The 16,562-nt window shown below is 33.7% G+C and overlaps 1 long non-coding RNA gene across 1 annotated transcript in view; it reads left to right on the top strand.

Moving 5' to 3' along the window:
- LOC140627922 (uncharacterized) overlaps positions 1–16,562 on the top strand; it is a 151,059-nt gene that overhangs the window by 14,248 nt on the left and 120,249 nt on the right. Inside the window, exon 2 of the long non-coding RNA XR_012026419.1 lies at positions 5,623–5,704. This is a non-coding gene — a long non-coding RNA (uncharacterized lncRNA). The remainder of the gene's footprint in view (positions 1–5,622; positions 5,705–16,562) is intronic.

Below are 16,562 nucleotides of genomic sequence, written 5' to 3' on the forward strand. Positions count from 1 at the left end.
ATGAATTGGGAAATGTTTCCTCTTTTATTTGCTATTTCTCTATTTCTGTCTTTGATCTCAAATTTTAACATGTTGGGTTTTTTTTTTTTCATTTATTTCAGTGATTTTTTTTTTTCCTGTGATCCTTCTTTGACCCAGGGATTTTTTACAAGTGTGTTGTTTTGTGTGCAAAATTTTGAAGATTTCCTGTTATGTTTCTGTTATTGATTTCCCATTTGATTCCATTATGATCAGAGGACATACTCTTAGGATTTAAATTATTTTCAATTTGTGGAACTTTCTTTTTAGCCCCGGCATATATTTTATCTTGGTACATACTCCATGGACACTTGTAAAGAATTTGTATTTTGTCATTATTTGTCACAATGTTATATAAGTACCAGTTAGGTACTGTCAGTTAATGGTGTTGATTTCTTCAGCATCCTGACTGTCTCTGGACATTTGTTCTATCAATTAGAGAGAGTAGGGTTGACATTTCCAGTTATAATTATTGATTCATCTATTTCTCCTTTCAGTTGTATCAGTTTTGCTTCTCAGGTTATAGCTCTGTTTGTTGGGTACAGATAACATTTAGGATTACTGTATCTTCTTGTTGAATTGAGCCTATATCCTTGTGTGGTATCCATTTCTGTCTCTGATAATTTTGTTTGGTCTGAATTTTGTTTATCTGATATTAATATTGCCTTGCTTGCTTTCATTTGATTATTGTTGGCATGATGTATCTTTTCCCATCCTTTGCTTTGAGTCCACCTAAATCATATCTAAAGTGAGTTTGCAGTAGGCAGAAAATGGTTGAGCTTTTTTTTTTTTTTTTTTTTTGGAGTTTACTCAGCCAGTTTCTATCTTTTAGTTGGTGTATGTAGGCTATTTTCATTTAAAGTTATCATCTATATATTAGGATCTGCGTGTCTTTTTTTCCCCATTCATTCACCCTATTTTTAATTTTTCTGTTTTCTTTTGTCAACCTTCCCATGGATACTTGAACTGTTTTTTAGAACCCAAATTTTATTTATGTATACTATATTTGAGTGTATCTTTTTGCATTAGTCTTTTTACTGATTACTCTGGATGTATTATATATCTGCTGTCAATCAGTTAATCAGTTGATTTTTTTATCATTATGAAAATCTGTTATCATTTTGTCACTTCTAATGAAGTGTAGAAATCTTACCTCCTAAAGCACTCCTTTTACTCTCCTCCTGCTTTTAATATAATCGTTTTAAATATTTCTTCTATATACTTTGAGAATCTATATCAAACAATGTTAGAATTTTTGTTTCAGCTGAAAAGATAATACAGTAAACTCAAAAGGAGAAAGAACATTTATTGTATTCATCTATGTATTTGCTTATCTTGTTCTGTCTTCTTTTTTGATGTTTCCGGATTGTTTCTTTTATCATTCCCTTCTATATAGAAAACTTCCCTTAGCAATTCTTTTGGGGTATTTTGCTGGAAATCAGTTCTTTTAGTGTTCCTTGATACAAGAATATCTTCATTTTCACTTCAGGCCTCAGATAATTTGACTGTAGGGTTCTGCGTTGACAGTTGTTTCCTTTCAGCACTTAAAAAATGTGCCACTATTTCCTGGCTTCTTTGGTTTCTGATGGAAAAAGAGACTTAATTTGAATGTTTTTCCCTATAGGTAAGGTGTTGCTTCTGTCTTGCGGCTTTCATGAACCTTTTACTGTCATTAGTTTTTAGAGGTTTGACTCTGATGTTTCTTGGTGTGAGTATCTTCAAGTTTATCCTCATAGGGCTTTGTTAAGCTTCTTGAATCTGCTTAGGTCCATGTCTTTTGAAAAAATTGAGGTTTTAGGCATTATTTCTTAGAGCATTTTTTCAGTCCCATGCTTTATTCAGTCTTTATGGGATTCCACTAACAGATTTGTTAGAATGTTTCTTATGGACCCACAGGTTCCCGAGCCTTAGTTTTTGGGTTTTTTAACCTCCCTCCATCTGTTTCCTCTCTATTGTTTTGACTGGGTAATTTCTGTTTCCTCCTTCAAGATCAGTTATTCTTTCCTCTGGTATTATACATGAAGGGAAAGGTGAAGACACTGCCTCTATTGCTGGGTTACTGTAGTAGTCTTTGTTCCATCCTTGATCTCTGCTTACTCATGGATGGGGGATGTTTTTGGTTATTGCCAGGTAGCATTGGGAGTTGTGGCTCCCTACTAGACCTTCACTAATTCCTCCTTGATGGGAAGAGTAGAAATGTCGGGTTATAGCCCCTCATGTAGAATCCACTAACACAATACAGAATGACTTCTTTAGCATGGGCTGTGGTGAAAGTCATTAATCTTTACTAGATCTCCTCTGACAGCACCTCAGCAAGGAAGGGAGCAGCATCTCATTAATTTTCAGAGACTGGAAGTCCAGATTTGCCACATGCTCTCCATTGGCACTGAATTGTAATGAAAGACAGCTCTTTACCACCCAGCAGTTATTAAGGTTTCAGTTCCCTGCTTGAAGCTTGTTGGACACCATAGGATGGGAGGTTTAGATTAACTAGTCACAATCTGGTAAGAGTAGACTTTTGATAGTGTGAGTGAGGATGGTGTCTTAGGTTTCCTGTGGCATTTGGGTAAAGGAGAGCTGTTATTCTAGTTAGTTATCATTTAAAGAAATAATAGAAAATAATTTTATATATTTAATCACATATTTAAGTATGATTATGGAAGTGTAATTTTTTTGCACTTGGAATTCTGAGTTGACATTTTATACTTTTTTTCAGCATTGGAAAGGTGGTGCTTCATTTCTCCAGTTCTCTACTATAAACCATTGATTTTCTTATAATATTCTTGTCGTTTATTGTAGTCTCATAACATAATTGAGGAGTACTTTTAATGGTTCTGTTCTCTGGAAAAGATTGTGCAAGATTATTGTTTGTTTTTAACTGTATGGAAAGTATCAGGCCCTCTGGCACAAGAGTAGAGAATCATTGGTAAGAAGGATTTATTTACAGATGCAATTTATAAAATAGGTATAGAATTGTTGAGATTTTCTAAGTTTTTTTTTCTTTTTTGTTGAGCTGATTATATCTTGGAATTTACTGATTTCAGGTAACTTCAAAATACTGTTATAACTTCTGCTATTATGCATGTCTCTCAAGGATCTGTGGTGATAATCCACTCTACACTCTTGGTAGTGATAATTTAATGGTTAGATATATTTTTCTTTTGCAAGTGGAGAGGGTGAGAGATAAGTGTTGTCAAGAGTTTATCATTTTTTGCAGTATTCCAAAAAAGAACAATAGCAGCAACATCAAATGACAACTTTTGGATTTTTACATTTTCTCTTTGTAATTTATTAATTTCACTTATCGATCTTAATTTTATCATTTTATTTCTATTATATTTTGGTTAAAAAATTATTGAGTTTTTCAGTGTCTTGATCATTTAAAATTTTCACTACTTCCTCTTTTGGGATTTAATGCTCTATACTTTAAGACACATATTCGGTGCACGCTGCACATTTTAAACAGGTTCATTGAGGTATAATTGAGTTAAAATAAATTGCACAACATTAAAATTAACTAAGTTTCAAGATATGTGTGTATTATGAAACCATCACCTCAATTAAGATAATGTAAATATCCACTCTTCCCCTTTCGAGGTTCCTTGTGAACTTCATAGTTCTTTCTGACCCTGCCCCAGTCCTCTTCGCTTTTGCATGTTTAGACATTTTTGGAGTTTTTATATGGAGATATAAATTCATTTTTACTAGGAAAAGTTTCAAGAGACAGAATGGATCACATGACAGCTGTATACTTCAATTATTTTACAGTATGTCAAAGTGTTATGTGGTATGAATATGCAGTTGTATTCCTTATCAGCAGAATATGAGAATTGTATTTGCTCTGTTTCCTTGTCATCATTTCTTACGGTCAACATTTTTCATTGTTACCATCTAATAGGTATATAGTGATATCTCACTGTTGCTCAAAATTGTTTGATGTAACCAAGTGTTAGTTTTCTCTGTCCCAACATCCTCACTAAAAGGAGGAAATGAGTCTCACATGTGACGAAACAGGTGTCCTTTTCTTGCCCACTCACTTTTTGTATGTGTGGTTATTTTTTAATGCGAGCTGGATTTTCTATATGAAATACTGTAGAAGTAATTGAAGTTGCTGGGTGATACTATCTTTCTTTAATAATCTTTTGCTTTTGAGAGGCTGTTAGGGTAGAGGTAGTTCATCTCATCACAGTTAGAGATTGAGTCATTTTGAAGCTGGTTTTGAGGTTTTCTGTGGAGTTATTTGAGGTTCATAGTGACATTAGGGCATAGCCCCTAGGGGGTGCCAAGTGAACCCTGGTTTGTTTTTCAAATCCTCTCTCCTGGTGCACTCTCAGGTCCAGTCTGTGTTCCTGAGTTGGTTGAGACTGCTGGAAGTCCTTTTCACCTTCTTAGCTACAACTTCCTGTTTAATATTATAGATCGTCAATCACATCTTTGGAATCAGTAAAAGCCTTCAAGAGAAAAGCAATTGTAAATTTGGGTGGATCATACCACATAAGCTTCTCATCTGAAATTCTGTCTTTTCAAAAGCTCGCTAGCTTAGATTAGTATCTTCCAGCTTTCTTAAGTTTTCTCAGCAGGATGGTTGTACTAAAGAGGCTGGAGTGCCATTAATAGCAGTGTTTTCTCTTCAAAAACTACTTATTGAAATACTTTTGGATCTGTAGGGGGAGTTTTTTCCATATAGTTTTTAAATTTAAATTCAATTTGCCAACATATAGTATAACACTCAGTGCTCATCTCATCATCGTGTGCACTCCTAATGCCCATCACCAGTTATCCCATCCCCCCACACACCTCCCCTTCTGCAATCCTTTGTTTCCCAGAGTTTGGTATAGGGGTTTTGAAAGAGAAAATTAATATAGTCCTATGTCCACAAGATAAATAGTTTTTGGTAAGGCAAGTGATATGCCCAAGGAGTGTATCTTTTTTTCTTATCATTTCACATAATTGATTTCATTTTAAATATTTCATTGACTCAGTAAATTTTTCTTCCCTTCCTGACATGTGCCAGGTACAAACCATGTGATGGTTGTACTCACTGAGGTTGTATTCACTTGAGGAAAACAAAAACAGTAAATAATGAGTAAATAAATTTTGGAAGAACTTGTTATACAGTCATACTAAGCATGTTACTACCTATAACATGTTTAATTGGTGCTTTAGGGACTGACCTGCTCATTGCTATCTTCTCCTGGTGTGTAGAGTTAGGAAAGTACCACATGGTGTGAATGTATCCTTTCCCTATCTTTTGTCATATTTCCAGTGTGACAAATATATCTCTGTCATGTATTTTACATATGCAACACTATTTACCATTTTTACTTCATAGAGATGTATTTCAGACATAGAGAAAAGTTGTCATATTTATCTACAGTATTTTCCCTCTCTAGTACTCTTCCCTTTTTTCCACAGTCTTTCATTTCCAGGAAGGGTCCTTTCCCTTCAACCAAAGACCTTCCTTTAGTATTACTTACATTACAGATTGTCCAGCAACAACGGTCTCAGGTTTGTTGGTATCAATATGTCTTGTTTCATCCTCCGTTTGGAAAGAATTTTGATGGATATAGAATACTGTCTTGACAGCTGTATTTTTCCTTTCAGCCTTGCAAAGATGCTGCCCCATTTGCACAGTTCTCCGTGGATACTCTTGAGAAGGCAGGCATTATTAAGTCATCATTCCCAGGTAGGCAATTTATCTTTATTTCTCTGACACTTTTAATTGTTTTTTATTCTTTGGCTCTCAACAGTTTAAATATGATGTACCCACATGAATATGTGTTTTAATTTAACCTACTTTGGTTCTATCGATCTTGGATCAGTAATATGGCATACTTCTAAGAACTTGGGAATTCTTCATTTTGATTTCCACATGTTCATATTTAATATATAGAAATATGATATTTTGTGTTTGACCTTCTATCCTGCAACTCTGCTAAAATCACTTATTCTCAGAGGGTTTTTAGTAGATTGTAATTTTTAACAGAGGCAATGTGTTCTGCAAAATGGGATGATTTTAATTCTTCTTTCCAATATGTGTATATATTTTTTATTTCCCTTGACTTTTTATGGCAAGACTTTGCAATAGTATCTTCAATAAGAGTGGTGGTAGCAGACTGCCTTATCTTATTTTTGAAATTAGAGTGAAAATTGAGGGACCTGGGTGGCTCAATCAGTTAAGTGTCCAGCTCTTGGTTTCACTTCAGGTCGTGATCCCATGGGTCGGTGGGATTAAGCTCTGTGCTCAGCAGGTAATCTGCCTAAGATTCTCACCCACCCCCCTCTCTCCCCTGCCCTCTGCTTGCATGTACTTTCTCTCTGTCCCTCTCTAAAATAAATAAATAAATTATTTTTAAAAATTAGAGTGAAAGCATTCAGTCTTTCATCATTAAATATAATGTTCACTGTAGTTGTTTTTTTAAGATGCTTTTTAGAAAATTGTGGTAGATAGCCCCTATTGATAACTTGCTGAGATTTTTTTTAATTATGAAAGGTTGTTGGATTTTTTAAAAATACTTTTTCCATGTCAATTGTTACAATCATATATGTATTATATATATATATAATACATATATGATGTTTTTCTTTATGGTGATGTGGTGGCTTACAGTGATAGATATTTAAATGATGATACAGCTTCACATAGCTGGAATGAGTCCCATTTTGTCATGATGTCTAATTAATATCATACATCATTGCATTAAGTTTACTAATTTATTGAGGATTTTTACGTTTACATTCATCTAAAAGATTGGTCTGTAGTTTTCTCTTGTACTGTCTTTGTTTTTGTTATTGTGGTTACTGGCCTTATTAAGTGAGTTGGGAAACATTCCTTTTTTTTCTATTTTCTGAAAGAGGTTGTATAAAATTGGTGTTAATTCTTTGAATAATTGATAGATTGCCAGTGAAACCATCTGGGCCTAGAAATTTCTTTGGCAAGTTTTTAAAATTTTGAATTCAGTTCTTTCAATGGACATGGGCTATTCAGATTGTCTTTCATCTTGATTAAGTTTAGGTGTTTGTGGTTTTCAAGGCATTGATCCATTTCTTCCTGTCTAATTTATTTGTGTAAAGTTGATTGTAGTATTCCCTTGTTATCCTTTTAATGGCTGTAATGCGTACAATGATAGCTTTTCTTTCATCCCTGATATTGGTGATTTGTGTCCTTTTTTTTTTGTCTTTGTCAAGTCTTGGTCTATAGGTTTATCAATTTTATTGATTTTTTTAAAGAATTTTTTTCATTGGTTTGTGTGTTGTTTTCTATATTTTCAATTTCACTATTTCCTGCTTTTCTTTTATTATTCTCTTTCTTCTGCTTCCTTTGTGATTATTTTGTTCTTTTTTTCTAGTTTACAGCACTGTTAACTTATATAATTGACTTAAGGCATTTCTCTTTTTAAAGTAAGCACACCTTATTAAAACTTTCTCAGCACTAGTATACATGTGTCCCACACATTCTGATTTGTTAATTTTTATTTCCATTCAGTTTTATGTATTTTTAAATATCTACTTTCAGACTTCCTTATAGGCCATGGGATATCTAGAAGTATGTGTTTAATTTCCAAGTGTTTAGAGATTTTCCTCTTATTTTCTGTTACTGATTACTAGTTAGATTCCATTATGGTCAAATAACATAATCTGTATGATTTCCAGCTCTTTCTTTAATTGATTTTCTGGTTTAATTTTTTTGCAAACTGAGAGCAGACACTATGATTTCTGTTCTTTTAAATTTGTTAACATGTGTTTTGTGACTCAGAATGGGGATTATCTTGGTTGTTCTTTGTGAGCTTGAGAAGCTGTGTATTCTGATGTTGTTGTAAGCAGGCTATAAACGTCGTTTATATATCTGGTTGATGGTGTTGGGGAGTTCAGCTGTATTCTTACTGATTGCCTCCTGGATCTGTCTGTTTCTGATAGAGTAGTGTTATGGTCTCCAACTATAATAGTGGATTCATCTATTTCTCTTTGCAATTCTATCAACTTTTTACTCACGTATTTTTATACTCTGTTATGAGGCATATACACACTGAGAAATCCTGTGTTTTACTGTATTATTGACCCCTCTAACATTAGGTAATGCTCCTCTATCTCTAATAATTTTACTTGAAGTTTGTTGTGAGGGAAATTAATAAAGCTACTCCCACTTTCTTTCGATTAGTGTTAGCATAGTATAATTCTCTCCATCCCTCTACTTTTAATCTGTATGTTTCTGTATATTTAAGTGGTTTTCTTGTGAACAGCATATGGCAAGGTCTTGTTTTTTGATCCATTCTGACAATCACTGTCTTTTAACTGGTATATTTAGACTATTGATGCTGAAAGTGATTTTTGGTATAGTTGGATTAATATCTACCATATTTAATATTGTTTCTATTTGCTGTCCTTGTAATTTGTTCTTATTTTTTACTTACACACTTCTGCCATTTTGTTTTTAATTTACTTCCAATTTTATTGAGGTATAATTGACAAATAAAAATCAGATATATTTAAGGTACACAACATCATGTTTTGTTATATGTATACAATGTGAATTAATTGACATATCCATTATCTTACATAGTTACCTATTTTTTTTCTTGGTGAGAACACTTAAGATTTACTCTCCTAGCAAGTTTAAAGTATACAGTACAGTATTAGTAACTGTATCACCTTGCCATACATCAGGTCTCCAGAACTTACTCATCCTGCAACTGAAACTTTAACCCTTTAACCAGTATCTCTGTATTTCCCCACCTCCCACCCCCTGGCAACCACCATTCTCCTCTCTACTTATATGACAGGCTTTTTCATATTCTACATATAAGTGTGGTTTTAATTGAGCATTGTGTATATTCCATTTTCTCTCTTAGGATATTAATTACACTTCCTTTTTACTTTTAGTTGTTGGCTGTCCTAGTATTTGCAATATACATTTACAAATAATCCAAGTCCACTTTCAAATGCAAAGATACTGCCTCATAGGTAGTACAGGTTCCTATGATAACAAAATATTCCTAATTCCTTCCATTCATTGTATCATTGCTGTCACTCATTTCACTTATACATAAGCATACATGACACAAGTACAATGTATGTATATACAAATATATTATAAAATCATTCACGGAATTATTTTGAACATGTTTTTATCTGTTATATCAATTTAGAAAAGGAAAAAATGAAAGTTTGTGTCTTACCTTTATTTATTCTTGTTTCAGTATTCTTCCTTTCTTTTTGCAGACAGGAGTTTCTGAGCTATATCATTTTCTTTCTCTCTAAAGAACTTGTTTTAACATTTTTTGTGAGGCAAGTCTCCTGAAAACAAACTCCCTCAATTGTTTGCCTGAGGAGATTTTAGTTTTGCTTCACTTTTGATGGATAATTTCACAGGGTACAGAATTCTAGGTTAGTGGTATGATGCAGAAACTTTACTGCCCTATAGCTCCATTCCCACTCACTGTCACTGTGCCACCATTTTTATACATATTATCTCTGTATATCTTTAATACAGCCAATAGTAGATTGTCAAAATTATTTCTTTATGTAAGTATATGTCTATTGAAAAATCTAGTAGAAATGGAAGTATAAATATACTTAACAGAGTTTATTTTATTTTATATTAAACTTATGTCCCATTTATTCCTATGAATTCATGGTACCATTTGGTTTTATTTCCTTACTCCAGTATAGCTTCATTCACAACCCTTCCTTTGTATTTATTGTGAAATATATATTTGTGCATGTTACATGACCAAAATACAACTTTATAGATAGTTTCATGTAACTTTTTTTTTTATTTTTTTTATTTATGATAGTCACACAGAGAGAGAGAGCGAGGCAGAGACACAGGCAGAGGGAGAAGCAGGTTCCATGCACCAGGAGCCTGACGTGGGATTCGATCCCGGCTCTCCAGGATCGCGCCCTGGGCCAAAGGCAGGCGCCAAACCGCTGCGCCACCCAGGGATCCCAGTTTCATGTAACTTTTATATCAGTTATGATAAGAAAGGAACATCAATATGTAATTATACTTGCCTAATTATCTACATAATTGTTTTTACTGAGTATCTATTTTTCCCATATAGATTTTATAAGTTTGGTGCCACTCTTTTTATGCTGAAGAACTTTAGAATTTCTTATTGCAGGATTCATAACAGATTCTTTCAGTTTTAGTTCATCTGGGAATATCTTCATTTTGCCTTCGTTTTGAAAGATAGCTGTGGTGGATATAGGAGCCTTGGTTGTCAGTTCATTTATTTGTCTCAGCACTTTGAATATGTTGTCCCATGGCATTCTGGCAATGTTTCTCGTGAAATACCACCTGTTGGTCTTATTGGTGTTAATTTCCACATGATAATTCACTCTTGTTTTCAGTATTTGTCTTTATCTTTTTTGCTTTGAGTGTTTTGACTATGATGTCTCTTGTGGATCTTCTTACATTTACCCTCGGAAGTAGATGAGTTTCTTAGATGTATAGATTAGTGATTTTCATCAAATCTGGGAACGTTTCAGCTGTTATTTCTTGAAATAGATTTTCTGTTCCATTCTCTCTCACTTCTCCATCTGGCATTTTCATTATGTGAATGTTGGTACTCTTGATAGTGTCCCACTTTCTCTGAAAACTTCACTATTTTTTGTGTGTTCCTTAGTTTACATAATTTCTATTGACCTATCTTCAAGCTTGCTGATTCCTTCTTCTGTTGTAATGAATCTAATTTTAAGTCCTTCTAGTGAATTCTTCATTTTGTTTACCATAGTTTTCTACTTTAGAATTTTAGTTTGCTTCTTTTTAAGAAATAAAATAATTTCTAAGTTGTTGATTTTTTTTTTTTTGCCAAGGTTCATTTGCCTTCTTGTTTGTTTGTTTCGATTATAGCTCGCATACAATGTTATATTAGTTTCAGGTGTAGAACAATAGTGATAAAAAAAATTTGGTACATTACTCATTGCTCACCATGATAAGTATAGTCACCATCTGCAGCTGTGTAATATTATTACAGGTTATTGACTATATTCCTTGTGCTATATTTTTCATCTCAATGACTTATTTATCTTATAACTGGAAATTTATATTTCTTAATCCCCCTCATCTCTTTTGCCCATAATCCCATCCATCTTCCCTTTGGCAGCCATAAGTTTGTTCTCTGTATTTAAGAGTCTGTTTGGTTTTTGTTTGTTCATTGGGTTTGGTTTTTGGATTCCACATATAAGCATATGCTATTTGTCTTTCTCTGACTTATTTCAGTTAGTGTAATACCCATTAGGTCTATCCGTGTTGTCACAGATGACAAAATATCACTCCTTTTTATGACTGAATGATATTCTAGGGTGGAGTGTGCCTGTGCACATCATATCTTCTTTATCCATTATGTTGATGTGTGTTTTCCTAGGAGGCAGGGTGATAAAATTGGACAAGTTTTGTGTATATGGGTTCCCAAAAGTATTGGTATTATTTTCTTTCAGATGGGTATACATTTATTCACTTTGTTAGTAGTCTTTATGTTACATATATATATGTGTATATATATATGTATGTGTTACATATATATATACATATATATATCAAATATATAGTTTACTGATACTTCAAAAACAGGTAGCTTTATTTAACTGGACTTCTATGCTGTGTACTCTTTTGTGTTCAGCTTGTTTTGCTAAGTGTAATGTCTGTGTAGTTGTTTGTAAAATACATTCACATTTTGCTTTCTGTGCCTAATATTCTATTGCATAAGTATTTCATTGTATTGACATTTATCCATTTTACCATTGCCTGCCATTTGAGTTGAATTTTATTTGGGGCTACTTTGGATAAAGCATCTATGTACATTTTTAAATTTTTTTAAGATTTTATTTATTTATTTGACAGAAAGAAAGAAAGAACACAAGCAGGGGGAGCATCAGGCAGAGGGAGAGGGAGAAGGAGATTCCCCGCATCTATGCACATTTTAGCATTGTTAAGGGCCTGGATATTTTAGGTACTAAAATGAGTCTTTATTTTTGTGACTAAGGTGGCCAGACGATATTTTTTTCTCTAAATGAATGAAGAGTTGTGGAACATACTTATCCACAGAGTTTTATCCACAGAGTACAGAGTATAAATGGTAAACAAATTTAAAATGGCAGTGAAAGGCCCAGGGAATACATTTTTTTGGTCCAGATTGAGTGATAGTTGTTAAATAAAACGGTTATGTTTCCACACATTAGAGAAACACCAGTGGTACTTTGGGATTAATTTACCTTACATAATGTAATAACAGAGTAAGAATTGGTGCTGAAATATCCTTTTATCTCTTGATTATTCACTTTTACAAGCAGGTTAAGCAATGTACTCTTTCCATGACACCATTTTCTGCATTGGCCTTAGATTTATAAAAGGGTGGTATTACTGCCACCTGGCATTTGATTATTGGTGCCAAATTCCACCATTTATAGATAGAAGCAATACAATGAAAATGGTAGCAATCATAGAAAGCAAGGTTATCAAAAGAATGCCGTATTTTGTTTCATTAGGAAATAAACATGACCTTCTCTCAGCATCAGAGGGCACTTATATTCATCAAGAAACAATTATGTGATTAAAGTATACACAGTTTAGGCTTAAAGAAATGGTCATTGTGTTTTAGCTTTGCTTAAATGGATATGCAAATGAAGAGATGGAATCAAAATGCCTAAGAATTGGTAATATTGAGAGTTACACCTAAGAGAAAACAGTGGTATTAAAAGGGAAATGGAACCTATAGTAATAATAACAGTTCCTAATTTTTTGAATGCTTACTATGTGTGTGTGCTGTGTAAGGAACGTAGAATATATTACTGCATTTAATTTCACAAACACTAATATATAGAGATTAATAAATATTTTAATGATGCCACTGGGATATCAGAAGTACACAATTTGGCCATGGAAACCAAAGAAACTGAGTTATATCCAGACACTTAAAACACTCTAAGTTTCTTCTTACACCTTCACTGTAGACAATTCACAGATGGATTTTTTTTTTTCCTGGTGAACAGCAGTTTTGGTAAAGATACTGTGGCTAAAATATCCTGGTAATTGTGTCAGATTTTGTCCTCCATTTTCTTCCTCCTTCACCCTTTATTCCTCTTGTATCTTGTCTCCTCCTCCTCCTCTTTCATCAACATCATCATAATCCTTATCTATGATGGTGGAGCATGATTTTTCTCTACAAAATGAGGTTTGCCTACATAATCATTTTAAAAATGGCAATAATTAAAAACTCAAATAAAATTGGCTATCTGCTATGTCAGCTGTAGCTCGGTTCTCTCTGCTATGTGATGAGAGACAAATAGTCTAAGAGAGGGATTCTAACTTAAAAGCAATGCAGAATTCTATGTGGAAAAACAGTCAACATTTCTCTGTAGGTTTAAAGAAAGAAAACCACAAGAAATATATGAAGAGAAACAAAAGTTTTCCCTTTTTAATTATTCTTATTTAAAAAGGCAGATTTATGAAATTTCAAAGTAACCTTTATATATTTAATGTGTAAATTATATATATACACACACAAAATGTGTAAATACATACATAACATATGTATAATGTATATATAGGTATAGTAATATTCTAGCGATATGTGTTAAATCATGTATATTGAATTGTGTAGCAACATATATATGAAATGTGTGTGTGTGTGTGTCTGTGTAGTTATATAGTAGTAATCTTGGAAGTGTATGTGAGAAAATAATAATGACAGAGAAGTACCCAAATCACAATCTGTAAATACTAAAAAACATAATAGATAAAAATTTTCTCATTGTGTGTATTAACTAGATTTTATTAATACAGAAAGAACTCTTACTTTGGGCAAAATATTATAATTCCTTATTATTTAAAATATTTTATCACTGTTAGGTAAGAATGTCTATTAAGCATATCCAATTTCCTATGTCCTTATTTGCATTTTACCTCAAATTTCATTTATAGAGCATCCACTCTTCGAGGTATTGTTTTATAAGGTGAAATAAGGCATAACTTTGTCTCCCATAATCCAGTGGGAGAGATGGAGAAGTAAACAGATGGTGTCTATGGAATAGGGAATGATACCGAATAGTGAAAAAAGGGTGCAGATGATGTCTTGGGAGCAGAGAGAACAAATGCAACAGGCAAGGATGCTTGAAGGTCTAAGTTATGTTCTTAATACATAACAGTGGCACAGCAGTCTAGTAAGTGCATCTGAGGGAAATGCAGCATGATCCATTAGGTTCCAGGAGAAAACCAATAGAAAATTTTCTTTTAAAATGATGAGGTCATGAAACCTGGCAACTGAGTAGTTCAAGATTAAAATTATATAAGATAAAGACTTGCAGTGCCACCCAAAGTAACTTTTTGAAAGTTCTACTTCTCCAACATTTAATACATTAAAATTTTTTGATAATAGGGGATCCCTGGGTGGCTCCGCGGTTTAGCACCTATCTTTGGCCCAGTGCGCGATGCCGGAGTACGGGGATCGAATCCCACGTCGGGCTCCCTGCATGGAGCCTGCTTCTCCCTCTGCCTGTGTCTCTGCCTCTCTCTCTCTCTCTCTCTCTCTATCATGAATAAATAAATAAAATCTTTAAAAAATTCTTTGATAATATATATCTTTCTAGTATAAAATGTCTCTAAAGAGTCTATATTAAAGTATTAGGGGGCGTTCTCCCTCTCCTCCCCACCCCCTTGCTCATGTGTGCCCATGCGCGCGCTCTCTCTCTCTCTCAAAGAAATTTTTTTCATTAAAAAATAAAGTGTATTAAGTTCAGTCTGTAATATTATGTAATAAAAATCTAATCTATGTACATTTTTGGATAAAATCACAATTGAATCCTATCGTTTTGAGTTGCTTAAATGCTGATGCTAATATTCACTATTTTAGGCTAAGTCTAATAGACCTCTGGAATACAAGGTGACAAACACTTCAACTAAGGAAAGCTTTATCAGTGTTAGTGTTACTCGTTGAAGCCATAGTATATAAATTTACTTTCTCACCCATAAATAGAGTCTTTCCAAAAGTTATACTTACATCAGGGATTAAGGTAAATTCTTCAAAGGCATTCTTTTTTTTTTTTTTTTCAAAGGCATTCTTTAGCCTGCTTCCTCTGTCTTCACCCATTTTTCTCCACTGGCTTTTCCCATTAGTCTCTAATCATTTGTTGATTCTCAACAACAACAACAACAAAAAAATAGAGAGAGAGAAAAAAAAATAACCATTAACTGGGCTCTTTCATAATCTCCTGGCCCACATTGTCTCCTCACCTTCTTTGAACCATCAAAAATGCAATATTGCCTCTCAGATGGTCACTTGAGGGTGAGTAAGTTGCTCCTGAGCACAAATATCCCAATGTAGTGGGATTTTTTTTTATTTTTTTGAGTATCTCTCAATTCATAAATCTGAAACTGGGAATTCTTGACTGTATTGTTACTTCTTTGGTAATGAAAGCTTTTTAAGATTACTTCATTGATAAAGATGGTATATATAATCCTCTTCACCATTACCAGTAGACATATTTAACTTGTCCATATTAGACTCCCTTATCCAAATTCTGCATGGACACACATATATATTTAGAGTTTAGATTTTCCTCATGCTTTCTCTGGCAAGACCCAGTATTTATAAACCATGATATGAAACAGTCCATGAATAATCTAGCCTTTTCTTTCTCTACCACACCTTTTTTCTCTCTAATCTAACTAGTTATAAAATCCTCAAGATTCCACCCTCTAGATGTCTTATAATGTTATTCCTTTTTCTCCATCCTTAATACTCCAGCCTCAGATTTTTGCCTCATGAACTTTGCTCATTCAGGTACTCATTGTCTCTGTCATGCCCTCACAAATGATCTCAGTACTAGAAATTCTTTGAGTGAAACAAGCTTCCTTTCCCTTCCCCTATTCTGCATATATTATATTTGTCTTATTTCTGGAATGTTCTTACTCATTTGTCTCTCTTTATCATACACTCATTCTTCAGTTATCAAATCACATGTGCCATATACTCATTCTACAGTTACACTCATTCTTCAGTTATCAAATCACATGTGCCATAAAGAAGGATAAACGACATATTGGATATCTTGTGTGTAAGCATTTTGAATGTGCGAGCCTTTGGATACAGGGTAATGGTTAGCCACAGACTCATGCGTCTCTGCGCATCACCTTCAGTTTCTTCTGGGCTTTGCAGTGCAAGTCACTTACTACATATACTTTCTAAGTCAGGAATAACAGATGGTCTCTGAGTCGTGAATTAGTATCTTAGAGGTTTCTAATGTTTCTGAAAGAATATCATAGGTTCCTCCTCATGGTACTTGATGACCTGTCCTCTAAAGTCCTCATGGCATGTCATTTGCATGTATGGTAGTTTCTTGGACTTAAAATTCATTAGAATTGATTCCACTTAAGGAGTATACAAACCATCCTTGGTTTACCCCACACATAGCCTTTTCTAGTTGTTATCACCTCATGTTGGATGTAAATACACACCCTGCAAGATACTCCTGTGTAAGAAAGATGAAGTTGCAGGCATTTGAGTGGCTCAGTTGGTTAAATTTCTGACTCTTGATTTTGGCTCAGG

Source organism: Canis lupus, chromosome X (assembly GCF_048164855.1).
Source record: "Canis lupus baileyi chromosome X, mCanLup2.hap1, whole genome shotgun sequence".
NCBI lineage: Eukaryota > Metazoa > Chordata > Mammalia > Carnivora > Canidae > Canis > Canis lupus.